Source organism: Pristiophorus japonicus, unplaced genomic scaffold (genome assembly GCF_044704955.1).
Source record: "Pristiophorus japonicus isolate sPriJap1 unplaced genomic scaffold, sPriJap1.hap1 HAP1_SCAFFOLD_516, whole genome shotgun sequence".
In the NCBI taxonomy this organism is placed as follows: domain Eukaryota; kingdom Metazoa; phylum Chordata; class Chondrichthyes; family Pristiophoridae; genus Pristiophorus; species Pristiophorus japonicus.
Genome location: NW_027254422.1, coordinates 107,501 through 134,965, shown reverse-complemented (window position 1 = coordinate 134,965; position 27,465 = coordinate 107,501). Strand labels below are relative to the sequence as shown.

The 27,465-nt window shown below is 54.9% G+C and overlaps 1 protein-coding gene across 4 annotated transcripts in view; it reads left to right on the top strand.

Moving 5' to 3' along the window:
• The first annotated feature begins 4,882 nt into the window (after positions 1-4,882).
• Positions 4,883-27,465, top strand: part of LOC139253823 (swi5-dependent recombination DNA repair protein 1 homolog) — a 123,746-nt gene continuing 101,163 nt past the window's right edge. For 3 of the 4 annotated variants that reach the window (XR_011591988.1, XM_070873586.1, XM_070873588.1), the window contains exons 1-2: positions 20,406-20,463; positions 24,059-24,108. The gene's annotated coding sequence lies outside the window, so the exon portion shown is untranslated. Of the gene's footprint in view, positions 4,967-20,405; positions 20,464-24,058; positions 24,109-27,465 lie in introns of those variants that run through there. The other variant, XM_070873587.1, reaches the window with a different exon arrangement.

The following is a 27,465-nucleotide window of genomic DNA, read 5'->3' as shown; positions in this document are numbered from 1 at the left end:
TAACATACCATTTGCCTTTCTCATTGCTTGCTGTAACAAACGCTTGTGTTCGAAGATCAGGCCCTGAAATCTGACACCAAGCTCATGGTCTACAGGACTGTAGTGATACCCGCCCTCCTGTATGGCTCAGAGACGTGGACCATGTACAGCAGACATCTCAAATCGCTGGATAAATACCATCAACGATGCTCCACAAGATCCTACAAATCCCCTGGGAGGACAGATGTGCCAAGGTTAGCGTCCTCCTTCTGCCCTGTAAATTTCTATGTTTCTATGTTTCTATCTCTGTAACCTCCTCCAGCTCCTCCATCCCTCCCTAACCTCCTCCAGCCCCAAACCCCTCCCTATCTCTGTAACCTCCTTCAGCCCCTACACCCCTCCCTATCTCTGTAACCTCCTCCAGCCCCAAACCCCTCCCTATCTCTGTAACCTCCTCCAGATCCTCCATCCCTCCCTAACCTCCTCCAGCCCCGACACCCCTCCCTATCTCTGTAACCTCCTCCAGCCCCAAACCCCTCCCTATCTCTGTAACCTCCTCCAGCCCCTACACCTCTCCCTATCTTTGTAACTTCCTCCCGCCCGGACACCCCTCCCTATCTCTGTAACCTCCTCCAGCCCCAAACCCCTCCCTATCTCTGTAACCCCCTCCAGCCCCGACACCCCTCCCTATCTCTGTAACCTCCTCCAGCCCCAAACCCCTCCCTATCTCTGTAACCCCCTCCAGCCCCGACACCCCTCCCTATCTCTGTAACCTCCTCCAGCCCCAAACCCCTCCCTATCTCTGTAACCCCCTCCAGCCCCGACACCCCTCCCTATCTCTGTAACCTCCTCCAGCCCCAACCCCCCCCATCTCTGTAACCCCCTCCAGCCCCAACACCCCTCCCTATCTCTGTAACCCCCTCCAGCCCCGACACCCCTCCCTATCTCTGTAACCCCCTCCAGCCCCTACACCCCTCCCTAGCTCTGTAACCTCCTCCAGCCCCAAACCCCTCCCTATCTCTGCAACCTCCAGCCCCTACACCCCTCCCTATCTCTGTAACCTCCTCCAGGTCCTCCATCCCTCCCTAACCTCCTCCAGCCCCAAACCCCTCCCTATCTCTGTAACCTCCTCCAGCCCCAAACCGCTCCCTATCTCTGTAACCTCCAGCCCCAACACCCCTCCCTATCTCTGTAACCTCCTCCAGCCCCAAACCCCTCCCTATCTCTGTAACCTCCAGCCCCTATACCCCTCCCTATCTCTGTAACCTCCTCCAGGTCCTCCATCCCTCCCTAACCTCCTCCAGCCCCAAACCCCTCCCTATCTCTGTAACCTCCTCCAGCCCCAACACCCCTCCCTATCTCTGTAACCTCCTCCAGCCCCTACACCCCTCCCTATCTCTGTAACCTCCTCCAGCCACAACACCCCTCCCTATCTCTGCAACCTCCAGCCCCTACACCCCTCCCTATCTCTGTAACCTCCTCCAGGTCCTCCATCCCTCCCTAACCTCCTCCAGGCCCAAACCCCTCCCTATCTCTGTAACCTCCTCCAGCCCCAAACCCCTCCCTATCTCTGTAACCCCCTCCAGCCCCGACACCCCTCCCTATCTCTGTAACCTCCTCCAGCCCCAAACCCCCCCCTATCTCTGTAACCTCCTCCAGCCCCAACACCCCTCCCTATCTCTGTAACCCCCTCCAGCCCCTACACCCCTCCCTATCTCTGTAACCCCCTCCAGCCCCTACACCCCTCCCTATCTCTGTAACCTCCTCCAGCCCCTACGCCCCTTTATAGCTCTGTAACCCCCTCCAGCCCCTACACCCCTCCCTATCTCTGTAACCTCCTCCAGCCCCTACAGCCCTCCCTATCTCTGTAACCTCCTCCAGCCCCTACACCCCTCCCCATCTCTGTAACCTCCTCCAGCCCCAACACCCCTCCCTATCTCTGCAACCTCCAGCCCCTACACCCCTCCCTATCTCTGTAACCTCCTCCAGGTCCTCCATCCCTCCCTAACCTCCTCCAGCCCCAAACCCCTCCCTATCTCTGTAACCTCCTCCAGCCCTAAACCGCTCCCTATCTCTGTAACCTCCAGCCCCAACACCCCTCCCTATCTCTAACCTCCTCCAGCCCCAAACCCCTCCCTATCTCTGTAACCTCCAGCCCCTATACCCCTCCCTATCTCTGTAACCTCCTCCAGGTCCTCCATCCCTCCCTAACCTCCTCCAGCCCCAAACCCCTCCCTATCTCTGTAACCTCCTCCAGCCCCAACACCCCTCCCTATCTCTGTAACCTCCTCCAGCCCCTACACCCCTCCCTATCTCTGTAACCTCCTCCATCCCCTACACCCCTCCCCATCTCTGTAACCACCTCCAGCCCCTACACCCCTCCCTATCTCTGTAACCTCCTCCAGCCCCAAACCCCTCCCTATCTCTGTAACCCCCTCCAGCCCCAAACCCCTCCCTATCTCTGTAACCTCCTCCAGCCCCAAACCCCTCCCTATCTCTGTAACCACCTCCAGCTCCTCCATCCCTCCCTAACCTCCTCCAGCCCCAAACCCCTCCCTATCTCTGTAACCTCCTCCAGCTCCTCCATCCCTCCCTAACCTCCACCAGCCCCTACACCTCTCCCTATCTCTGTAACCTCCTCCCGCCCGGACACCCCTCCCTATCTCTGTAACCTCCTCCAGCCCCAAACCCCTCCCTATCTCTGGAACCCCCTCCAGCCCCGACACCCCTCCCTATCTCTGTAACCTCCTCCAGCCCCAAACCCCTCCCTATCTCTGTAACCCCCTCCAGCCCCTACATCCCTCCCTATCTCTGTAACCCCCTCCAGCCCCTACACCCCTCCCTATCTCTGTAACCTCCTCCAGCCCCTACACCCCTCCCTATCTCTGTAAACCCCTCCAGCCCCTACACCCCTCCCTATCTCTGTAACCTCCTCCAGCCCCTACACCCCTCCCTATCTCTGTAACCCCCTCCAGCCCCTACACCCCTCCCTATCTCTGTAACCCCCTCCAGCCCCTCCCCCCCTCCCTATCTCTGTAACCCCCTCCAGCCCCTACACCCCTCCCTATCTCTGTAATCTCCTCCAGGCCCACAACCTACCCCGAGATCTCTGTACTCCTCTAATTCTGCCCTTGACCAGGGACACCCTCAAAGCCTCCCTGATAAAGGGCAACATCCCATTCTATTAAGCTCCACCCCTTCCATGCAGGCTTGCTAAATACATTATATTCTGATGCAATTTGATGCCAGTGGAGTGGGCTGATTCTCTGAGAGTTAGATCTTTACTTCAATGATCACAGATCGACTGCAGTAAGCGGGAAAAAAACTCCGCCCCCCACCCCCCCCCAAGCTCTGGAATTCACTCCCTAAACCTCTCCTGTCTCTCTCTCTCTCTCGTTCTCCTCCTTTAAGACGCTCCTTAAAAGCGACCCCTTTGAGCAGGTTGTTGGACACCTGCGCCAATATCTCCACATGTGGCTCGGTGGGTGAGGATAGGGGGCACTTGGGGTTCCGGTTTGAAGTCAGGATTAGGGTTTACTCTCAGGGTTGGGAGCAGACTTTGTGATTTGCATGTTAGGGTTAGGATAACGTTTGTGAATATGATTCTGACTACTCGATTAGAGTGGAGTTTAAAAGCTGGGATAAAGAGCCCAGCACTGTAACCAGTACTCCAGATGTGGCCTCGACAGAGCCCTGTATAGTTGGAGTAACATTTCTTTGCTCTTATACTCCAATCCCTTTGTAACACAAGCTAACATACCATTTGCCTTTCTCATTGCTTGCTGTAACAAACGCTTGTGTTCGAAGATCAGGCCCTGAAATCTGACACCAAGCTCATGGTCTACAGGACTGTAGTGATACCCGCCCTCCTGTATGGCTCAGAGACGTGGACCATGTACAGCAGACATCTCAAATCGCTGGATAAATACCATCAACGATGTCTCCACAAGATCCTACAAATCCCCTGGGAGGACAGATGTGCCAAGGTTAGCGTCCTCGACCAGGCCAACATCCCCAGAATCGAAGCACTGACCACACTCGACCAGCTCCGCTGGGCAGGGCCACATTGTCCGCATGCCCGACATGTGACTCCCAAAACAAGCGCTCTACTCGGAGCTTCGACACGGCATGCGAGCCAAAGGTGGTCAGAGGAAACGTTACAGGGACACCCTCAAAGCCTCGCTGATAAAGTGCAACATCCCCACCGACACCTGGGAGCCCCTGGCCAAAGACCAGTCTGCCCTAAGTGGAGGAAGTGCATCCGGGAGGGCGCTGAGCACCTCGACTCTTGTCGCCGAGAGCATGCAGAAACCAAGTGCAGGCAGCGGAAGGAGCGTGCTGCAAACCAGTCCCACCCTCCCCTTCCCTCAACCACTGTCTGTCCCACCTGTGACAGGGACTGTGGTTCCCATATTGGACCGTTCAGTCACCTGAGAACTCACTGTTAGAGTGGAAGCAAGTCTTCCTCAATACTGAGGGACTGCCTATGATGATGGCTTGCTGTACCTGCATGTGAACTTTCTGTGATTGGTGTACAAGTACATCCAGGTCCCTCCGAACACCAATATTTTCCAATCTCTCACCATTCAACAAATATCTCACTCCCCCTCCTGGTGTCTCCCTGTATTACAGCTCATTCCGAAATCCATTGAGACAGAGAGAGAGAGAGGGAGGGAGGGAGGGAGAGAGGGTGGGATGGAGAGAGACAAAGAGAGAGTGAGGGAGGGAGAGAGAGAGAGAGAGGGAGGGACAGAGAGAGGGAGAGAGAGGGAGGGACAGACAGAGAGAGAGAGAGAGACAGAGGGAGGGAGGGAGGGAAAAAGAGAGAGAGGGAGGGACAGAGAGAGAGAGGCAGAGAGAGGGAGGGAGGGAGAGAGAGAGAGAGAGAGGGAGGGACAGAGAGAGAGAGAGAGAGAGAGAGGACACAGAGAGACAGACTGTGTCCCTGAGAGGACGAAGATTTGGATAAGAGGCTTTGATCGATGCAGTGAGTTTTATTTCTCAGCAATGCCAATTATGCGGACAGAGGTTTTACAGGGTCGGGGGTCGCGGGGCCTGCACAATCAAACGGAGCCTGAATTCTGAATTGCAGAGTGATTACAGACTGTTCTACAGGAGTAACATAGGAACAGGAGGAGGCCATTCGGCCCCTCGAGTCTGTTACATTAGGGACAGGAGGAGGCCGTTCAGCCCCTCGAGCCTGTTACATTAGGAACAGGAGACCATTCAGCCTCTCGAGCCTGTTACATTAGGAACAGGAGGAGGCCATTCAGCCCCTCGAGCCTGTTACATTAGGAACAGCAGGAGGCCGTTCAGCCCCTCGAGCCTGTTACATTAGGGACAGGAGGAGGCCGTTCAGCCCCTCGAGCCTGTTACATTAGGAACAGGAGGAGGCCATTCAGCCCCTCGAGCCTGTTACATTAGGAACAGCAGGAGGCCGTTCAGCCCCTCGAGCCTGTTACATTAGGGACAGGAGGAGGCCGTTCAGCCCCTCGAGCCTGTTATATTAGGAACAGGAGGAGGCCATTCAGCCTCTCGAGCCTGTTACATTAGGGACAGGAGGAGGCCGTTCAGCCCCTCGAGCCTGTTTCATTAGGAACAGGAGGAGGCCATTCAGCCACTCGAGCCTGTTACATTAGGAACAGCAGGAGGCCATTCAGCCCCTCGAGCCTGTTACATTAGGGACAGGAGGAGGCCGTTCAGCCCCTCGAGCCTGTTACATTAGGAACAGGAGGAGGCCATTCAGCCCCTCGAGCCTGTTACATTAGGAACAGGAGGAGGCCATTCAGCCCCTCGAGCCTGTTACATTAGGAACAGGAGGAGGCCATTCAGCCTCTCGAGCCTGTTACATTCGGAACAGGAAGAGGCCATTCAGCCCCTCGAGTCTGTTACATTAGGAACAGGAGGAGGCCATTCAGCCCCTCGAGCCTGTTGCATTAGGAACAGAAGGAGGCCGTTCAGCCCCTCGAGCCTGTTACATTAGGAACAGGAGGAGGCCATTCAGCCTCTCGAGCCTGTTACATTAGGAACAGGATGAGGCCATTCAGCCCCTCGAGTCTGTTACATTAGGAACAGGAGGAGGCCATTCAGCCCCTCGAGCCTGTTAATATTAGGAACAGCAGGAGGCCGTTCAGCCCCTCGAGCCTGTTACATTAGGAACAGGAGGAGGCCGTTCAGCCTCTCGAGCCTGTTACAGGAGGAGGCCATTCAGCCCCTCGAGCCTGTTACATTAGGAACAGGAGGAGGCCGTTCAGCCCCTCGAGCCTGTTACATTAGGAACAGGAGGAGGCCATTCAGCCTCTCGAGCCTGTTACATTAGGAACAGGATGAGGCCATTCAGCCCCTCGAGTCTGTTACATTAGGAACAGGAGGAGGCCATTCAGCCCCTCGAGCCTGTTAATATTAGGAACAGCAGGAGGCCGTTCAGCCCCTCGAGCCTGTTACATTAGGAACAGGAGGAGGCCGTTCAGCCTCTCGAGCCTGTTACAGGAGGAGGCCATTCAGCCCCTCGAGCCTGTTACATTAGGAACAGGAGGAGGCCGTTCAGCCCCTCGAGCCTGTTACATTAGGAACAGGAGGAGGCCATTCAGCCCCTCGAGCCTGTTACTTTTGGAACAGGAGGAGGCCGTTCAGCCTCTCGAGCCTGTTACATTCGGAACAGGAGGAGGCCATTCAGCCCCTCGAGTCTGTTACATTCGGAACAGGAGGAGGCCGTTCAGCCCCTCGAGCCTGTTACATTAGGAACAGGAGGAGGCCATTCAGCCCCTCGAGTCTGTTACATTAGGAACAGGAGGAGGCCATTCAGCCCCTCGAGTCTGTTACATGAGGAACAGGAGGAGGCCATTCAGCCCCTCGAGCCTGTTACATTAGGAACAGGAGGAGGCCATTCAGCCCCTCGAGCCTGTTACTTTTGGAACAGGAGGAGGCCGTTCAGCCTCTCGAGCCTGTTACATTCGGAACAGGAGGAGGCCATTCAGCCTCTCGAGCCTGTTACATTGGAACAGGAGGAGGCCATTCAGCCTCTCGAGCCTGTTACATTAGGAACAGGAGGAGGCCAATCAGCCCCTCGAGTCTGTTCCATTAGGAACAGGAGGAGGCCATTCAGCTCCTCGAGTCTGTTACATTAGGAACAGGAGGAGGCCATTCAGCCCCTCGAGTCTGTTACATTAGGAACAGGAGGAGGCCATTCAGCCTCTCGAGCCTGTTACATTAGGAACAGGAGGAGGCCATTCAGCCCCTCGAGCCTGTTACATTAGGAACAGGAGGAGGCCATTCAGCCTCTCGAGCCTGTTACATTAGGAACAGGAGGAGGCCATTCAGCCCCTCGAGCCTGTTACATTAGGGACAGGAGGAGGCCGTTCAGCCCCTCGATCCTGTTACATTTGGAACAGGAGGAGGCCATTCAGCCTCTCGAGCCTGTTACATTGGAACAGGAGGAGGCCATTCAGCCTCTCGAGCCTGTTACATTAGGAACAGGAGGAGGCCATTCAGCCCCTCGAGCCTGTTACATTAGGAACAGGAGGAGGCCATTCAGCCCCTCGATCCTGTTACATTAGGAACAGCAGGAGGCCGTTCAGCCCCTCGAGCCTGTTACATTAGGAACAGGAGGAGGCCGTTCAGCCTCTCGAGCCTGTTACATTAGGAACAGCAGGAGGCCATTCAGCCCCTCGAGCCTGTTACATTAGGAACAGGAGGAGGCCATTCAGCCTCTCGAGCCTGTTACATTAGGAAAAGGAGGAGGCCATTCAGCCCCTCGAGCCTGTTACATTAGGAACAGGAGGAGGCCGTTCAGCCCCTCGAGCCTGTTACATTAGGAACAGGAGGAGGCCGTTCAGCCCCTCGAGCCTGTTACATTAGGAACAGGAGGAGGCCATTCAGCCCCTCGATCCTGTTACATTAGGAACAGGAGGAGGCCATTCAGCCCCTCGATCCTGTTACATTAGGGACAGGAGGAGGCCATTCAGCCCCTCAAGGCTGTTACATTAGGGACAGGAGGAGGCCATTCAGCCCCTCGAGCCTGTTACATTAGGAACAGGAGGAGGCCGTTCAGCCCGTCGAGCCTGTTACATTAGGAACAGGAGGAGGCCATTCAGCCCCTCGATCCTGTTACATTAGGAACAGGAGGAGGCCATTCAGCCCCTCGATCCTGTTACATTAGGGACAGGAGGAGGCCATTCAGCCCCTCAAGGCTGTTACATTAGGGACAGGAGGAGGCCATTCAGCCCCTCGATCCTGTTACATTAGGGACAGGAGGAGGCCATTCAGCCCCTCGATCCTGTTACATTAGGAACAGGAGGAGGCCATTCAACCCGTCGAGCCTGTTACATTAGGAACAGGAGGAGGCCATTCAGCCCCTCGAGCCTGTTACATTAGGAACAGGAGGAGGCCATTCAGCCCCTCGAGCCTGTTACATTAGGGACAGGAGGAGGCCATTCAGCCTCTCGAGCCTGTTACATTAGGAACAGCAGAAGGCAGTTCAGCCTCTCGAGCCTGTTACATTAGGGACAGGAGGAGGCCATTCAGCCCCTCGATCCTGTTACATTAGGGACAGGAGGAGGCCATTCAGCCCCTCGAGCCTGTTACACAGGAACAGGAGGAGGCCATTCAGCCCCTCGAGTCTGTTACATTAGGGACAGGAGGAGGCCATTCAGGCTCTCGAGCCTGTTACATTAGGAACAGGAGGAGGCCATTCAGCCCCTCGATCCTGTTACATTAGGAACAGCAGGAGGCCGTTCAGCCCCTCGAGCCTGTTACATTAGGAACAGGAGGAGGCCGTTCAGCCTCTCGAGCCTGTTACATTAGGAACAGCAGGAGGCCATTCAGCCCCTCGAGCCTGTTACATTAGGAACAGGAGGAGGCCATTCAGCCTCTCGAGCCTGTTACATTAGGAAAAGGAGGAGGCCATTCAGCCCCTCGAGCCTGTTACATTAGGAACAGGAGGAGGCCGTTCAGCCCCTCGAGCCTGTTACATTAGGAACAGGAGGAGGCCGTTCAGCCCCTCGAGCCTGTTACATTAGGAACAGGAGGAGGCCATTCAGCCCCTCGATCCTGTTACATTAGGAACAGGAGGAGGCCATTCAGCCCCTCGATCCTGTTACATTAGGGACAGGAGGAGGCCATTCAGCCCCTCAAGGCTGTTACATTAGGGACAGGAGGAGGCCATTCAGCCCCTCGAGCCTGTTACATTAGGAACAGGAGGAGGCCGTTCAGCCCGTCGAGCCTGTTACATTAGGAACAGGAGGAGGCCATTCAGCCCCTCGATCCTGTTACATTAGGAACAGGAGGAGGCCATTCAGCCCCTCGATCCTGTTACATTAGGGACAGGAGGAGGCCATTCAGCCCCTCAAGGCTGTTACATTAGGGACAGGAGGAGGCCATTCAGCCCCTCGATCCTGTTACATTAGGGACAGGAGGAGGCCATTCAGCCCCTCGATCCTGTTACATTAGGAACAGGAGGAGGCCATTCAACCCGTCGAGCCTGTTACATTAGGAACAGGAGGAGGCCATTCAGCCCCTCGAGCCTGTTACATTAGGAACAGGAGGAGGCCATTCAGCCCCTCGAGCCTGTTACATTAGGGACAGGAGGAGGCAGTTCAGCCTCTCGAGCCTGTTACATTAGGGACAGGAGGAGGCCATTCAGCCCCTCGATCCTGTTACATTAGGGACAGGAGGAGGCCATTCAGCCCCTCGAGCCTGTTACACAGGAACAGGAGGAGGCCATTCAGCCCCTCGAGTCTGTTACATTAGGGACAGGAGGAGGCCATTCAGGCTCTCGAGCCTGTTACATTAGGAACAGGAGGAGGCCATTCAGCCCCTCGAGCCTGTTACATTAGGGACAGGAGGAGGCCATTCAGCCTCTCGAGCCTGTTACATTAGGAACAGCAGAAGGCAGTTCAGCCTCTCGAGCCTGTTACATTAGGGACAGGAGGAGGCCATTCAGCCCCTCGAGCCTGTTGCATTAGGAACAGGAGGAGGCCATTGAGCCTCTCGAGCCTGTTACATTAGGAACAGGACGAGGCCATTCAGCCCCTCGAGCCTGTTACATTAGGAACAGGAGGAGGCCAATCAGCCCCTCGAGTCTGTTCCATTAGGAACAGGAGGAGGCCATTCAGCTCCTCGAGTCTGTTACATTAGGAACAGGAGGAGGCCATTCAGCCCCTCGAGTCTGTTACATTAGGAACAGGAGGAGGCCATTCAGCCTCTCGAGCCTGTTACATTAGGAACAGGAGGAGGCCATTCAGCCCCTCGAGCCTGTTACATTAGGAACAGGAGGAGGCCATTCAGCCTCTCGAGCCTGTTACATTAGGAACAGGAGGAGGCCATTCAGCCCCTCGAGCCTGTTACATTAGGGACAGGAGGAGGCCGTTCAGCCCCTCGATCCTGTTACATTTGGAACAGGAGGAGGCCATTCAGCCTCTCGAGCCTGTTACATTAGGAACAGGAGGAGGCCATTCAGCCCCTCGATCCTGTTACATTAGGAACAGCAGGAGGCCGTTCAGCCCCTCGAGCCTGTTACATTAGGAACAGGAGGAGGCCGTTCAGCCTCTCGAGCCTGTTACATTAGGAACAGCAGGAGGCCATTCAGCCCCTCGAGCCTGTTACATTAGGAACAGGAGGAGGCCATTGAGCCTCTCGAGCCTGTTACATTAGGAAAAGGAGGAGGCCATTCAGCCCCTCGAGCCTGTTACATTAGGAACAGGAGGAGGCCGTTCAGCCCCTCGAGCCTGTTACATTAGGAACAGGAGGAGGCCGTTCAGCCCCTCGAGCCTGTTACATTAGGAACAGGAGGAGGCCATTCAGCCCCTCGATCCTGTTACATTAGGAACAGGAGGAGGCCATTCAGCCCCTCGATCCTGTTACATTAGGGACAGGAGGAGGCCATTCAGCCCCTCAAGGCTGTTACATTAGGGACAGGAGGAGGCCATTCAGCCCCTCGAGCCTGTTACATTAGGAACAGGAGGAGGCCGTTCAGCCCCTCGAGCCTGTTACATTAGGAACAGGAGGAGGCCATTCAACCCCTCGATCCTGTTACATTAGGAACAGGAGGAGGCCATTCAGCCCCTCGATCCTGTTACATTAGTGACAGGAGGAGGCCATTCAGCCCCTCAAGGCTGTTACATTAGGGACAGGAGGAGGCCATTCAGCCCCTCGATCCTGTTACATTAGGGACAGGAGGAGGCCATTCAGCCCCTCGATCCTGTTACATTAGGAACAGGAGGAGGCCATTCAACCCGTCGAGCCTGTTACATTAGGAACAGGAGGAGGCCATTCAGCCGCTCGAGTCTGTTACATTCGGAACAGGAGGAGGCCATTCAGCTCCTCGAGTCTGTTACATTAGGAACAGGAGGAGGCCATTCAGCCCCTCGAGTCTGTTACATTAGGAACAGGAGGAGGCCATTCAGCCTCTCGAGCCTGTTACATTAGGAACAGGAGGAGGCCATTCAGCCCCTCGAGCCTGTTACATTAGGAACAGGAGGAGGCCATTCAGCCTCTCGAGCCTGTTACATTAGGAACAGGAGGAGGCCATTCAGCCCCTCGAGCCTGTTACATTAGGGACAGGAGGAGGCCATTCAGCCTCTCGAGCCTGGTGCATTAGGAACAGGAGGAAGCCATTCAGCCCCTCGAGCCTGTTACATTAGGGACAGGAGGAGGCCATTCAGCCCCTCGAGCCTGTTACATTAGGAACAGGAGGAGGCCGTTCAGCCCCTCGAGCCTGTTACATTAGGAACAGGAGGAGGCCATTCAGCCCCTCGAGCCTGTTGCATTAGGAACAGCAGGAGGCCGTTCAGCCCCTCGAGCCCGTTACATTAGGAACAGGAGGAGGCCATTCAGCCCCTCGAGCCTGTTACATTAGGAACAGGAGGAGGCCATTCAGCCTCTCGAGCCTGTTACATTAGGAACAGCAGAAGGCAGTTCAGCCTCTCGAGCCTGTTACATTAGGGACAGGAGGAGGCCATTCAGCCCCTCGAGCCTGTTGCATTAGGAACAGGAGGAGGCCATTGAGCCTCTCGAGCCTGTTACATTAGGAACAGGACGAGGCCATTCAGCCCCTCGAGCCTGTTACATTAGGAACAGGAGGAGGCCAATCAGCCCCTCGAGTCTGTTCCATTAGGAACAGGAGGAGGCCATTCAGCTCCTCGAGTCTGTTACATTAGGAACAGGAGGAGGCCATTCAGCCCCTCGAGTCTGTTACATTAGGAACAGGAGGAGGCCATTCAGCCTCTCGAGCCTGTTACATTAGGAACAGGAGGAGGCCATTCAGCCCCTCGAGCCTGTTACATTAGGAACAGGAGGAGGCCATTCAGCCTCTCGAGCCTGTTACATTAGGAACAGGAGGAGGCCATTCAGCCCCTCGAGCCTGTTACATTAGGGACAGGAGGAGGCCGTTCAGCCCCTCGATCCTGTTACATTTGGAACAGGAGGAGGCCATTCAGCCTCTCGAGCCTGTTACATTAGGAACAGGAGGAGGCCATTCAGCCCCTCGATCCTGTTACATTAGGAACAGCAGGAGGCCGTTCAGCCCCTCGAGCCTGTTACATTAGGAACAGGAGGAGGCCGTTCAGCCTCTCGAGCCTGTTACATTAGGAACAGCAGGAGGCCATTCAGCCCCTCGAGCCTGTTACATTAGGAACAGGAGGAGGCCATTGAGCCTCTCGAGCCTGTTACATTAGGAAAAGGAGGAGGCCATTCAGCCCCTCGAGCCTGTTACATTAGGAACAGGAGGAGGCCGTTCAGCCCCTCGAGCCTGTTACATTAGGAACAGGAGGAGGCCGTTCAGCCCCTCGAGCCTGTTACATTAGGAACAGGAGGAGGCCATTCAGCCCCTCGATCCTGTTACATTAGGAACAGGAGGAGGCCATTCAGCCCCTCGATCCTGTTACATTAGGGACAGGAGGAGGCCATTCAGCCCCTCAAGGCTGTTACATTAGGGACAGGAGGAGGCCATTCAGCCCCTCGAGCCTGTTACATTAGGAACAGGAGGAGGCCGTTCAGCCCCTCGAGCCTGTTACATTAGGAACAGGAGGAGGCCATTCAACCCCTCGATCCTGTTACATTAGGAACAGGAGGAGGCCATTCAGCCCCTCGATCCTGTTACATTAGTGACAGGAGGAGGCCATTCAGCCCCTCAAGGCTGTTACATTAGGGACAGGAGGAGGCCATTCAGCCCCTCGATCCTGTTACATTAGGGACAGGAGGAGGCCATTCAGCCCCTCGATCCTGTTACATTAGGAACAGGAGGAGGCCATTCAACCCGTCGAGCCTGTTACATTAGGAACAGGAGGAGGCCATTCAGCCGCTCGAGTCTGTTACATTCGGAACAGGAGGAGGCCATTCAGCTCCTCGAGTCTGTTACATTAGGAACAGGAGGAGGCCATTCAGCCCCTCGAGTCTGTTACATTAGGAACAGGAGGAGGCCATTCAGCCTCTCGAGCCTGTTACATTAGGAACAGGAGGAGGCCATTCAGCCCCTCGAGCCTGTTACATTAGGAACAGGAGGAGGCCATTCAGCCTCTCGAGCCTGTTACATTAGGAACAGGAGGAGGCCATTCAGCCCCTCGAGCCTGTTACATTAGGGACAGGAGGAGGCCATTCAGCCTCTCGAGCCTGGTGCATTAGGAACAGGAGGAAGCCATTCAGCCCCTCGAGCCTGTTACATTAGGGACAGGAGGAGGCCATTCAGCCCCTCGAGCCTGTTACATTAGGAACAGGAGGAGGCCGTTCAGCCCCTCGAGCCTGTTACATTAGGAACAGGAGGAGGCCATTCAGCCCCTCGAGCCTGTTGCATTAGGAACAGCAGGAGGCCGTTCAGCCCCTCGAGCCCGTTACATTAGGAACAGGAGGAGGCCATTCAGCCCCTCGAGCCTGTTACATTAGGAACAGGAGGAGGCCATTCAGCCTCTCGAGCCTGTTACATTAGGAACAGCAGAAGGCAGTTCAGCCTCTCGAGCCTGTTACATTAGGGACAGGAGGAGGCCATTCAGCCCCTCGAGCCTGTTGCATTAGGAACAGGAGGAGGCCATTGAGCCTCTCGAGCCTGTTACATTAGGAACAGGACGAGGCCATTCAGCCCCTCGAGCCTGTTACATTAGGAACAGGAGGAGGCCAATCAGCCCCTCGAGTCTGTTCCATTAGGAACAGGAGGAGGCCATTCAGCTCCTCGAGTCTGTTACATTAGGAACAGGAGGAGGCCATTCAGCCCCTCGAGTCTGTTACATTAGGAACAGGAGGAGGCCATTCAGCCTCTCGAGCCTGTTACATTAGGAACAGGAGGAGGCCATTCAGCCCCTCGAGCCTGTTACATTAGGAACAGGAGGAGGCCATTCAGCCTCTCGAGCCTGTTACATTAGGAACAGGAGGAGGCCATTCAGCCCCTCGAGCCTGTTACATTAGGGACAGGAGGAGGCCGTTCAGCCCCTCGATCCTGTTACATTTGGAACAGGAGGAGGCCATTCAGCCTCTCGAGCCTGTTACATTAGGAACAGGAGGAGGCCATTCAGCCCCTCGATCCTGTTACATTAGGAACAGCAGGAGGCCGTTCAGCCCCTCGAGCCTGTTACATTAGGAACAGGAGGAGGCCGTTCAGCCTCTCGAGCCTGTTACATTAGGAACAGCAGGAGGCCATTCAGCCCCTCGAGCCTGTTACATTAGGAACAGGAGGAGGCCATTGAGCCTCTCGAGCCTGTTACATTAGGAAAAGGAGGAGGCCATTCAGCCCCTCGAGCCTGTTACATTAGGAACAGGAGGAGGCCGTTCAGCCCCTCGAGCCTGTTACATTAGGAACAGGAGGAGGCCGTTCAGCCCCTCGAGCCTGTTACATTAGGAACAGGAGGAGGCCATTCAGCCCCTCGATCCTGTTACATTAGGAACAGGAGGAGGCCATTCAGCCCCTCGATCCTGTTACATTAGGGACAGGAGGAGGCCATTCAGCCCCTCAAGGCTGTTACATTAGGGACAGGAGGAGGCCATTCAGCCCCTCGAGCCTGTTACATTAGGAACAGGAGGAGGCCGTTCAGCCCCTCGAGCCTGTTACATTAGGAACAGGAGGAGGCCATTCAACCCCTCGATCCTGTTACATTAGGAACAGGAGGAGGCCATTCAGCCCCTCGATCCTGTTACATTAGTGACAGGAGGAGGCCATTCAGCCCCTCAAGGCTGTTACATTAGGGACAGGAGGAGGCCATTCAGCCCCTCGATCCTGTTACATTAGGGACAGGAGGAGGCCATTCAGCCCCTCGATCCTGTTACATTAGGAACAGGAGGAGGCCATTCAACCCGTCGAGCCTGTTACATTAGGAACAGGAGGAGGCCATTCAGCCGCTCGAGTCTGTTACATTCGGAACAGGAGGAGGCCATTCAGCTCCTCGAGTCTGTTACATTAGGAACAGGAGGAGGCCATTCAGCCCCTCGAGTCTGTTACATTAGGAACAGGAGGAGGCCATTCAGCCTCTCGAGCCTGTTACATTAGGAACAGGAGGAGGCCATTCAGCCCCTCGAGCCTGTTGCATTAGGAACAGCAGGAGGCCGTTCAGCCCCTCGAGCCTGTTACATTAGGAACAGGAGGAGGCCGTTCAGCCCCTCGAGCCTGTTACATTAGGAACAGGAGGAGGCCATTCAGCCCCTCGAGCCTGTTACATTAGGAACAGGAGGAGGCCATTCAGCCCCTCGAGCCTGTTGCATTAGGAACAGCAGGAGGCCGTTCAGCCCCTCGAGCCCGTTACATTAGGAACAGGAGGAGGCCATTCAGCCCCTCGAGCCTGTTGCATTAGGAACAGCAGGAGGCCGTTCAGCCCCTCGAGCCCGTTACATTAGGAACACGAGGAGGCCATTCAGCCCCTCGATCCTGTTACATTAGGAACAGCAGGAAGCCGTTCAGCCCCTCGAGCCTGTTAAATTAGGAACAGGAGGAGTCCATTCAGCCTCTCGAGCCTGTTACATTAGGAACAGGAGGAGGCCATTCAGCCTCTCGAGCCTGTTACATTAGGAAAAGGAGGAGGCCATTCAGCCCCTCGAGCCTGTTACATTAGGAACAGGAGGAGGCCGTTCAGCCCCTCGAGTCTGTTACATTAGGGACAGGAGGAGGCCATTCAGCCCCTCGATCCTGTTACATTAGGAACAGGAGGAGGCCATTCAACCCCTCGAGCCTGTTACATTAGGAACAGGAGGAGGCCATTCAGCCCCTCGATCCTGTTACATTAGGAACAGGAGGAGGCCATTCAGCCCCTCGAGCCTGTTACATTAGGAGCAGGAGGAGGCCATTCAGCCTCTCGAGCCTGTTACATTAGGAACAGGAGGAGGCCATTCAGCCCCTCGAGCCTGTTACATTAGGGACAGGAGGAGGCCGTTCAGCCCCTCGAGCCTGTTCCGCCTTTCAATCCCACCATGGATGATCTGTGACCTCAGATTCCCTGCAGTCGAGGGATATTTTTGAGGCTGCACTTCAATGTGAGTTTGTTAAAGGGGAAGTGACGAGGATATTTCTCCCCCTGACAGCCCAAATTCACCCCCTCTTCCCCCCCCGTCCCCCCCCCACAACCCCCACCGCTCTTCCACCTTCCATCACGAAGTTGTCCAACAAATGTAGCTGAATTTAGCAACTTTCTCCGGGGGACAGGGGAAGCTAATGTTGCCCCTCCCTGGGGTAAAGATTGGAGGGGGGGAATGGGGAGGGTGGGTTGGAGGAGGGAGAAATCAGTCAAGGTATTCCACTCCGAACCGCCTACTCGTGCCGCAATGTGCACATTAGGGTGGGGCAGGTGTCCGAGGGAGGGTCTCCGGTGATCAGCGAGGCCTCGCACAGTCAAATAGTGCAAAGCTTTCCCCCCTATGCCTTGAGCTCACGGGCCGGGGGGTGGTGGGGTCTGTCGAGGGGCAGAGGGGGAGAATGTCTGGTGAAGGGTTAGTCCCCGCACCGTGGGGCCCCGAGCCGTTCCCTGGTGTACTGTGCCAAGCAGTTTATCCGGGTTTGGGGGGATGTGTGAGTGTGTCAGCAATGGCTCAGTGGGCAGCACCTCGCAGGGAGCCCCTCACTGTCGGAGGGGCGGTACTGAGGGAGAGCCGCACTGTCGGAGGGGCAGTACTGAGGGAGCGCCTCACTGTCGGAGGGGCAGTACTGAGGGAGTGCCGCACTGTCGGAGGGGCAGCACCTCGCAGGGAGCCCCTCACTGTCGGAGGGGCGGTACTGAGGGAGAGCCGCACTGTCGGAGGGGCAGTACTGAGGGAGCGCCTCACTGTCGGAGGGGCGGTACTGAGGGAGAGCCGCACGGTCGGAGGGGCGGTACTGAGGGAGCACCGCACTGTCAGAGGGGCAGTACTGAGGGAGAGCCGCACTGTTGGAGGGGCAGTACTGAGGGAGCACCGCACTGTCGGAGGGGCGGTACTGAGGGAGAGCCGCACTGTCGGAGGGGCAGTACTGAGGGAGCGCCGCACTGTCGGAGGGGCAGTACTGAGGGAGTGCCGCACTGTCGGAGGGGCAGTACTGAGGGAGTGCCGCACTGTCGGAGGGGCAGTACTGAGGGAGTGCCGCACTGTCGGAGGGGCAGTACTGAGGGAGTGCCGCACTGTCAGAGGGGCAGTACTGAGGGAGTGCCGCACTGTCGGAGGGGCAGTACTGAGGGAGTGCCGCACTGTCGGAGGGGCAGTACTGAGGGAGTGCCGCACTGTCGGAGGGGCAGTACTGAGGGAGAGCCGCACTGTCGGAGGGGCAGTACTAAGGGAGTGCCGCACTGTCGGAGGGGCAGTACTGAGGGAGCGCCTCACTGTCAGAGGGGCAGTACTGAGGGAGCGCCTCACTGTCAGAGGGGCAGTACTGAGGGAGTGCCGCACTGTCAGAGGGGCAGTACTGAGGGAGCGCCGCACTGTCGGAGGGGCAGTACTGAGGGAGCGCCTCACTGTCGGAGGGGCAGTACTGAGGGAGCGCCTCACTGTCGGAGGGGCAGTACTGAGGGAGTGCCGCACCGTCGGAGGGGCGGTACGAGGGAGCGCCTCACTGTCGGAGGGGCGGTACTGAGGGAGCGCCTCACTGTCGGAGGGACAGTACTGAGAGAGCCCCTCACTGTCGGAGGGGCAGTACTGAGAGAGCCCCTCACTGTCGGAGGGGCAGTACTGAGAGAGCCCCTCACTGTCGGAGGGGCAGTACTGAGCGAGCGCCGCACTGTCGGAGGGGCAGTACTGAGGGAGTGCTGCACTGTCGGAGGGGCAGTCCTGAGGGAACCCCTCACTGTCGGAGGGGCAGTACTGAGGGAGCACCTCACTGTCGGAGGGGCAGTACTGAGGGAGAGCTGCACTGTCGGACGGTCAGTACTGAGGGAGCGCCGCACTGTCGGACGGTCAGTACTGAGGGAGCGCTGCACTGTCGGAGAGGCAGTACTGAGGGAGTGCCGCACTGTCGGAGGGGCAGAACTGAGGGAGCGCCTCGCTGTCGGAGGGGCGGTACTGAGGGAGCGCCTCACTGTCGGAGGGGCAGTACTGAGGGAGCGCCTCACTGTCGGAGGGGCAGTACTGAGGGAGCTCCTCACTGTCGGAGGTGCGGTACTGAGGGAGTGCTGCACTGTCGGAGGGGCGGTACTGAGGGAAACCCATCACTGTCAGAGGGGCAGTACTGATGGAGTGCTGCACTGTCGGACGGTCAGTACTGAGAGAGCGCCGCACTGTCGGAGGGTCAGTACTGAGGGAGCGCCGCACTGTCGGAGGGGCAGTACTGAGGGAGCACCTCACTGTTGGAGGAGCAGTACTGAGGGAGCACCTCACTGTTGGAGGAGCAGTATTGAGGGAGCACCTCACTGTCGGAGGGGCAGTATTGAGGGAGTGCCGCACTGTCGGAGGGGCAGTACTGAGGGAGCGCCACACTGTCGGAGGGGCAGTACTGAGGGAGCACCGCACTGTCGGAGGGGCGGTACTGAGGGAGCGCCGCACTGTCGGAGCACCGCACTGTCGGAGGGGCAGTACTGAGGGAGCACCTCACTGTCGGAGGGGCAGTACTGAGGGAGCGCCGCACTGTCGGTACTGAGGGTGTGCCGCACTGTCGGAGGGGCAGTACTGAGGGAGAACCGCACTGTCGGAGGGGCGGTACTGAGGGAGTGCCGCACTGTCGGAGGAGCCGTCTTTCAGATGAGGTGTTAAACCGAGGCCCCGTCCTGGATCAATCTGAAACTAATCCCACTGCCCCGCTCTCTCGCCATAGCTCTTCCAACAGTGCGGCGCTTCCTCAATACTGCTCCTCTGACAGCGCGGGGGAAGTCTAGAACCAGGGGCACAGTCTAAGGATAAGGGGTAAGCCATTTAGTACTGAGATGAGGAGAAACTTCTTCACTCAGAGAGTTGTTAACCTGTGGAATTCCCTGCCGCAGAGAGTTGTTGATGCCAGTTCATTGGATATATTCAAGAGGGAGTTAGATGTGGCCCTTACGGCTAAAGGGATCAAGGGGTATGGAGAGAAAGCAGGAAAGGGGTACTGAGGTGAATGATCAGCCATGATCATATTGAATGGTGGTGCAGGCTCCAAGGGCAGAATGGCCTACTCCTGCACCTATTTTTGATGTTCCTATGTTTCTATGCTCCCTCAGTACTGCCCCTCTGACCGTGCGGCACTCCCTCAGTACCGCCCATCCGACAGTGCGGCACTCCCTCAGCACTGCCCCTCCGACAGTGCGGCGCTCCCTCAGTACTGCCCCTCTGACAGTGCGGCTCTCCCTCAGTACTGCCCTTCCGACAGTGCGGTGCTCTCTCAGTACTGCCCCTCCGACAGTGCGGCTCTCCCTCAGTACTGCACAGGGAGTGTCAGTCTAGATTTTTGTGCTCGAGTCCCTGGAGTGGGATTTGAACCCACAACCTTCTGACTCAGAGGCGAGTGCTGCCCACTGAGCCACGGCTGACAGTTGTAGCTGGTAATCAGCAGGAGGTGTCCTTGCCCGTGCTTGACCTGAAGCCATGAGACTTCGTGGGGTCTGGAGTCAATGTTGGGGACTCCCAGGGTCACTCCCTCCCGACTGTACAGACTGTATACCACTGTGCCCCACCCCTGGTGGGTCTGTCCTGCCGGTGGGACAGGATGTACCCAGGGATGGTGATGGAGGAGTCTGGGACATTGGTGGAAAGGTCTGATTCTGTGAGTATGACTGTGTCAGGCTGTGGTTTGACTTGTCTGTGGGACAGCTCTCCCAATTTTGACACAAGTCCCCAGATCTCCCATTCTCTGGACCAATAGTGCAGTGACATGAGCACTGTGCTACCCTCCCTCAATGGTCTCAGTCCCTCTGTAACACCTGCTTGCTCAGTGTTACAGTGTGTGTGTGAAAAGGCCCAGCCCACAATAAACTCCACAATCTCCTTTCTCCCCAGATTGCCGAAGCTGTCAATCCCCGTGCGTGAGCACCAGTGTACAAGGAAGTTACTCGAAGCGACTTTGGACCCATTGTCCATTCTGTGTCGGGCTGATCTTTGCATCCTTGTGGCTAACGGATTTGAATGTTGCATGTTGTGTTGCAGGTAGGACAATGCCTGGCTTCAAAAAGGTGGGAGCTTATTGTTTGTCAGAGGATGCTGAGAGACTGAGAACAATGCACTGTTCAAGTCAGAAGCACGGATATGTTCTGCTAATGGCCACAGGAGCACATTTCACAACTAATGCAAAGTAGAGTGTCGAGATAGAATTCTGAGAGTCATAGCAACACGGAAACAAGGGAACAGGAAGGGGCAACTTAACCCTTCCAGCTTGCTCCAGCATTCAATTCGACCATGGCCCATCTGTATCTTTTACCCATTGATCCGCCTAGTTCCATAACCTTTGATTTCCTTACCCAACAAAAAGCTATCAATCCCACATTTGACTATTTTCCATTGAACCCCAGCCTCAGCAGCGTGGCGAGGGATAGAGAGGTCCAGATTCCCACTTTGTGTGAAGAAGTGCTTCCTGACATCACCCCTGAACAGCCGGGCTCTAATTCTGAGCTCCTGCTCCCTTGTCCTGGTCTCCCTCACGAGAGGAAACAGTTTCTCTCTGCCGACCCCCAACTCATTCAATCATCTTAAACACCTCAATTAGTTAATCGTTTAATCTTCCAGAGATTACAAGGTCAGTCTATGGAACCTACCAAAAGCCAAATATTTTTTGTAAATGTTGGTATTCAGAGGAACCTGGGGGTCCTTGCACATGAATCATAGAAACTTAACATGCAGGTACAGCAAGTAATTGGGAAGGCAAAGGGTATGTTGGGTTTTATTGCAAAGGGGTTGGAGTGTAATAGTAAGCAAATCCTGCTCCAATTATACAGGGCTTTCGTGAGACCACACTGGAGCACTGTTTGATCTCCTTACTAAGGAAGGATATACTTCCCTTGGAAGGAGTGCAATGAAGGTTTGCTAGATTGATCCCTGGGTTGAGAAATTGAGTAGATTGGGCCAATATTCTTTGGAGTTTAGAAGAATGAAATTTGATCTCGTTGAAACATATAAACTTCTTCGAGGACTTGACAGGGTTAATGCTGAGAGGTTGTTTCCTCTGGCTGAGGAGTCCAGAACTAGGTGTTGGACAATTAGGACTGAGATGAGGAGAAATTTCTTCACAGGGGGTGGTGAATCTTTGGAATGTTCTACCCCAGAGGGCTGTGGATCTTCAGTTGTTGAGTATATTCAAGGCTGATATTGATTGATCTTTGGGCACGAAGGGACCCAACATATTAGGGGATGGTGCGGGAAGGTGGAGTTGAGGTAGAAGATCAGCCAAGATCTTACTGAAGGGCGGAGCAGGCTCAGGGGCCCTGTTTTTTAAAATTCGTTCCAGAATGTGGGTATCTCTGGCAAGGCCGGCATTTATTGCCCATCCCTAATTGCCCCTTGAGAAGGTGGTGGTGAGCCGCCTTCTTGAACCGCTGCAGTCTGTGTGGTGAAGGTGCTCCCACAGTGCTGTTAGGGAGGGAGTTCCCGGATTGTGACCCAGCGACGATGAAGGAACGGCCGATATATTTCCAAGTTGGGATGGTGTGTGACTTGGAGGGGAACGTGGAGGTGGTGGTGTTCCCATGCGCCTGCTGCCCTTGTCCCTCTAGGTGGTAGAGGTCGCGGGTTTGGGAGGTGCTGCCGAAGAAGCCTTGGCGAGTTGCCGCAGTGCATCTTGTAGATGGTACACACTGCAGCCAGGGGGCGCCGGTGGTGGAGGGAGTGAGTGTTGAAGGTGGTGGATGGGGAGCCGAGCAAGCGGGCTGCTTTGTCCTGGAAGGTGTCGAGCTTTTTCAGTGTTTTTGGAGCTACACTCATCGAGGCAAGTGGAGAGTGTTCCATCACACTCCTGACTTATGCCTTGTAGATGGTGGAAAGGCTTTGAGGAGTCAGGAGGTGAGACACTGGCCCTCCAGTAATGGAGGGGGTCTACACAGGGAGACTGGACCTAGAGACAAGGTATTGGTGTTTATCAAGGACATGTAAGGAGGTGGAGCTCAGCTCTGTCTGTTAGGTCCCAGTGAGGGAGAGATAGAGCTCACCTCTGTCTGTAGGGACCCAGTGAGGGAGAGATAGAGCTCACCTCTGTCTGTAGCGTCCCAGTGAGGGAGAGATAGAGCTCACCTCTGTCTGTAGCGTCCCAGTGAGGGAGAGATAGAGCTCACCTCTGTCTGTAGGGACCCAGTGAGGGAGAGATAGAGCTCACCTCTGTCTGTAGCGTCCCAGTGAGGGAGAGATAGAGCTCACCTCTGTCTGTAGGGACCCAGTGAGGGAGAGAGGGAGAGCTCACCTCTGTCTGTAGGGTCCCAGTGAGGGAGAGAGGGAGAGCTCACCTCTGTCTGTTAGGTCCCAGTGAGGGAGAGATAGAGCTCACCTCTGTCTGTAGGGTCCCAGTGAGGGAGAGATAGAGCTCACCTCTGTCTGTAGCGTCCCAGTGAGGGAGAGAGATAGAGCTCACCTCTGTCTGTAGCGTCCCAGTGAGGGAGAGATAGAGCTCACCTCTGTCTGTAGCGTCCCAGTGAGGGAGAGATAGAGCTCACCTCTGTCTGTAGCGTCCCAGTGAGGGAGAGATAGAGCTCACCTCTGTCTGTAGCGTCCCAGTGAGGGAGAGATAGAGCTCACCTCTGTCTGTAGGGACCCAGTGAGGGAGAGAGGGAGAGCTCACCTCTGTCTGTAGGGTCCCAGTGAGGGAGAGAGGGAGAGCTCACCTCTGTCTGTTAGGTCCCAGTGAGGGAGAGATAGAGCTCACCTCTGTCTGTAGGGTCCCAGTGAGGGAGAGATAGAGCTCACCTCTGTCTGTAGGGTCCCAGTGAGGGAGAGAGGGAGAGCTCACCTCTGTCTGTAGGGCCCCAGTGAGGGAGAGAGGGAGAGCTCACCTCTGTCTGTAGGGTCCCAGTGAGGGAGAGAGGGAGAGCTCACCTCTGTCTGTAGGGTCCCAGTGAGGGAGAGAGGGAGAGCTCACCTCTGTCTGTAGGGTCCCAGTGAGGGAGAGAGGGAGAGCTCACCTCTGTCTGTAGGGTCCCAGTGAGGGAGAGAGGGAGAGCTCACCTCTGTTTGTAGGGCCCCCAGTGAGGGAGAGAGGGAGAGCTCACCTCTGTCTGTAGGGCCCCAGTGAGGGAGAGAGGGAGAGCTCACCTGTGTCTGTAGGGTCCCAGTGAGGGAGAGAGGGAGAGCTCACCTCTGTCTGTAGGGTCCCAGTGAGGGAGAGAGGGAGAGCTCACCTCTGTCTGTAGGGCCCCAGTGAGGGAGAGAGGGAGAGCTCACCTCTGTGTGTAGGGTCCCAGTGAGGGAGAGAGTGAGAGCTCACCTCTGTCTGTAGGGTTCCAGTGAGGGAGGGAGGGAGGGCTCACCTCTGCACTGTGAGTGTGAGTCTGGATTTATTTCTCGAGTCCCTGGAGTTGGGCTTGATCCCACCACCTACTGACTCAGAGGCGAGTGCTGGTCACCGAGACGTGGCGGGCAATGCCTTCGGGCAGTTTGAGGGCTGTGGTGGGGCGGAATATGGAGTTTATATCAAAAGTCTGTCGGTGTCCCAGTGAGGGAGAGAGGTGTATAAATTGATATACCCACCTGTCCAACTCCCTGTTTAAAGTTCCCTCTGATCTCCCAACTCTCTCTAATAATAATTCCTTGTGTTCACTTCCAGAATATCCCCCAGTACGATGAGGACTCTGCTGCAGATTCTAGGTTACCTGAGTAAGTCATTTTCATTATAAACAAACTGCACTGTGCTTATTTAATGTCTTTATGTAGAAAAACTTCCCAAGGCACTTCTGGTTTGTGACTTGCATCAGGACAGTTTCAGGGCTGTGGCAGGGGCGGAAATCTGAGTGGGAAGGTTCAAACATGGAGTTTAAAGTGAAATTCTTACACTTATTATTTATACTTTTAATTACTGATCAGATTGAAAACCTTTGGATTTGTGATAGGTATTCCATGATTTGGTCTCCATATTACACAAAAAGGATGTCGAGGCAATGGAGAGGGTGCGATGAAGGATTGCCAAGATGATACCAGAACTGAGATGTTATAACTCTCAGCAAAGACTGAACTGGTGGGGGCTCTTTTCTCTGGTAAGGAGAAGGCTGAAGGAGGGGAACATGATACAGGTCTTTAAAGTGATGGCGGTAAACGTATAGGAGATGTTTCCACTTAGGGGCGAGACGAGATCTCGGGAGCCACCAATATAAGATCATCACTGATAAATCCAGTGGGGAATTTGGGAGAAACTTCTTTACCGAGAGAGGGGTGAGAATGTGGAGCTCGCCACCACACAGAGAGGCTGAGGCGAGAGGCAGAGATTATTCATGGCTGAGCTCCATGAACACACAGAGGGAAAGGAATAGAAGGAGATGTTGATAGGGTTCTATGTAGACTGGTGGGAGGAGGCTCGTGGGGAACATAAACAGCGTTAGGACCAGTTCGGTAAAATGTTCCCTTTCTGTGCTGTAAATTCATCGTAATTCCATGCTGTACATAATTACACAATATTATACATGTATTCTTAATTACTGAACAGATGTAAACATTCAGCATTTGTAATATAGCATTAATATTTGCATTATTGATTTTATTTATTATGCATTTGTTACAGATATTTAATATTTGCATTATTGATTGTCAGACTGCTTGTCTGACATCCAGTACTGGATGAGCAGAAATTTTCTCCAATTATATATTGGGAGGACCGAAGCCATTGTCTTCTGTCCCCGCCACAAACTCCCTTGCCACTGACTTCACCCTTCTCCCGAGCATCTTTGCAACATTGCTGTTATTTTTGACCCTGAAATGAGCTTTCGGCCACATACCCGCGGAATAACTAAAAGCCCCATTTCCACCTCCGTAACATCGCCCACCTCCGCCCCTGCCTCAGCTCATCTGCTGCTGAAACCCTCATCCATGCCTTTGTTAAATCTAGACCTGACTGCTCCAAAGCACTCCTGGCTGGCCTCCCACATTTTACCCCACGTAAACTAGAGGTGATCCAAAGCAAGCAAACCTGAGCACTGGGAGACATTCAGAATTCAGCAGAGGAGGACTAAGGGTTTAATTAGGAGGGGGAAAATAGAGTATGAAAGAGTAAGCTTGCAGGGAACATAAAAACTGACTGCAAAAGCTTCTATAAATATGTGAAGAGAAAAAGATCAGTGAAGACTAATGTCGGTCCTTTGCAGTCAGAATCAGGTGAATTTATAATGGAGAACAAAGAAATGGCAGACTAATTGAACAAATACTTTGCTTCTGCCTTCACTAAGGAAGACACAAATAACCTCCCGAAAATACTAGGGGACCAAGGGTCTAGCGAGAAGGGGGAACTGAGGGAAATCTTTATTTGTCAGGAAATGGTGTTAGGAAAATTGAAGAGACTGAAGGCCGATAAATCCCCAGGGCCTGATAGTCTGCATTCCAGAATACTTAAGGAAGTGGCCCTAGAAATAGTGGATGCATTGGTGGTAATTTTCCAACATTCCATGGACTCTGGATCAGTTCCTATGGACTGGAGGGTAGCTAATGTAACCCCACTTTTTAAAAAAGGAGGGAGAGAGAAAATGGGCAATTATAGATCAGTTAGCCTGACATCAGTAGTGGGGAAAATGTTGCAATCAATTATTAAAGATGAAATAGCAGCACATTTGGAAAGCAGTGACAGGATCAGTCCAGGTCAGCATGGACTTATGAAAGGGAAATCATGCTTGACAAATCTTCTAGAATTTTTTGAGGATGTAACTAGTAGAGTGGATAAAGGAGAACCAGTGGATGTGGTGTATTTGGACTTTCAAAAGGCTATTGACAAGGTCCTACACAATAGATTAGTGTGCAAAATCAAAGCACATGGTATTGGGGGTAATGTATTGACGTGGATAGAGAACTGGTTGGCAGACAGAAAGCAAAGAGTGGGAATAAACGGGACCTTTTCAGAATGGCAGGCAGTGATGCAGGGTTCAGTGCTGGGACCCCAGCTATTTACAATATACATTCATGATTTAGACGAAGGAATTGAATATAATATCTCCAAGTTTGCAGATGACACTAAGCTGGGTGGCAGTGCGAGCTGAGAGGAGGATGCTAAGAGGCTGCAGGGGGACATGGACAGGTTAGGTGAATGGGCAAATGCATGGCAGATGTGAGGTTATCCACTTTGGTGGCAAAAACACGAAGGCAGATTATTATCTGAATGGTGACTGATTAGTAAAAGGGGAGATGCACCGAGACCTGGGTGTCATGGTACATCAGTCATTGAAGGTAGGCATGCAGGTACAGCAGGCAGTAAAGAAAACAAATGGCATGCTGGCCTTCATAGCGAGAGGATTTGAGTACAGGAGCAGGGAGGTCTTGCTGCAGTTGTACAGGGCCTTGGTGAGATCACACCTGAAATATTGGCCCCAAGTTTCGGCCCGTGCCGAAAACGGCGCACCTCCGAGCTGGACGCCCGTTCTTCGCGCCTAAAAGTGCGCTAGAAAAAAACTTCTATATTCTCCGGCTCCTCGGAGCTCGATCTCAGCTTGGCGCGTCGCGCTCTTCACAGCGGGGGGCGGAGCCAAACACTCGCGCCGATTCTGTAAGTAGTGGGGGGCGGGTCACATTTAAATGAGCCAACGTGGTGCCGGCAACCCTGCGTGTGCGTTGGAGTGTGTGCGCGTTGGAGCGTGTGTGTTGGAGCGTGTGTGTTAGAGTGTGCGCGTTGGAGCGTGCGTGTTGGAGCGTGCGCGTTGGAGTGTGTGTTGGAGCGTGCGTGTTGGAGCGTGCGTGTTGGAGCGTGCGCGTTGGAGCGTGCGCGTTGGAGCGTGCGCGTTGGAGCGTGCGTGTTGAAGAGTGCGTGTTGAAGAGTGCGTGTTGAAGAGTGCGTGTTGAAGAGTGCGCGTTGGAGCGTGCGCGTTGGGGCGTGCGCGTTGGGGCGTGTGCGTTGCGGCGTGCGCGTTGGGGCGTGTGCGTTGGAGCGTGCGTTGGAGCGTGCGTTGGAGCATGCGTTGGAGCGTGTGCGTTGGAGCGTGCGCGTTGGAGCGTGCGTTGGAGCGTGTGCGTTGGAGCGTGCGCGTTGGAGCGTGCGTTGGA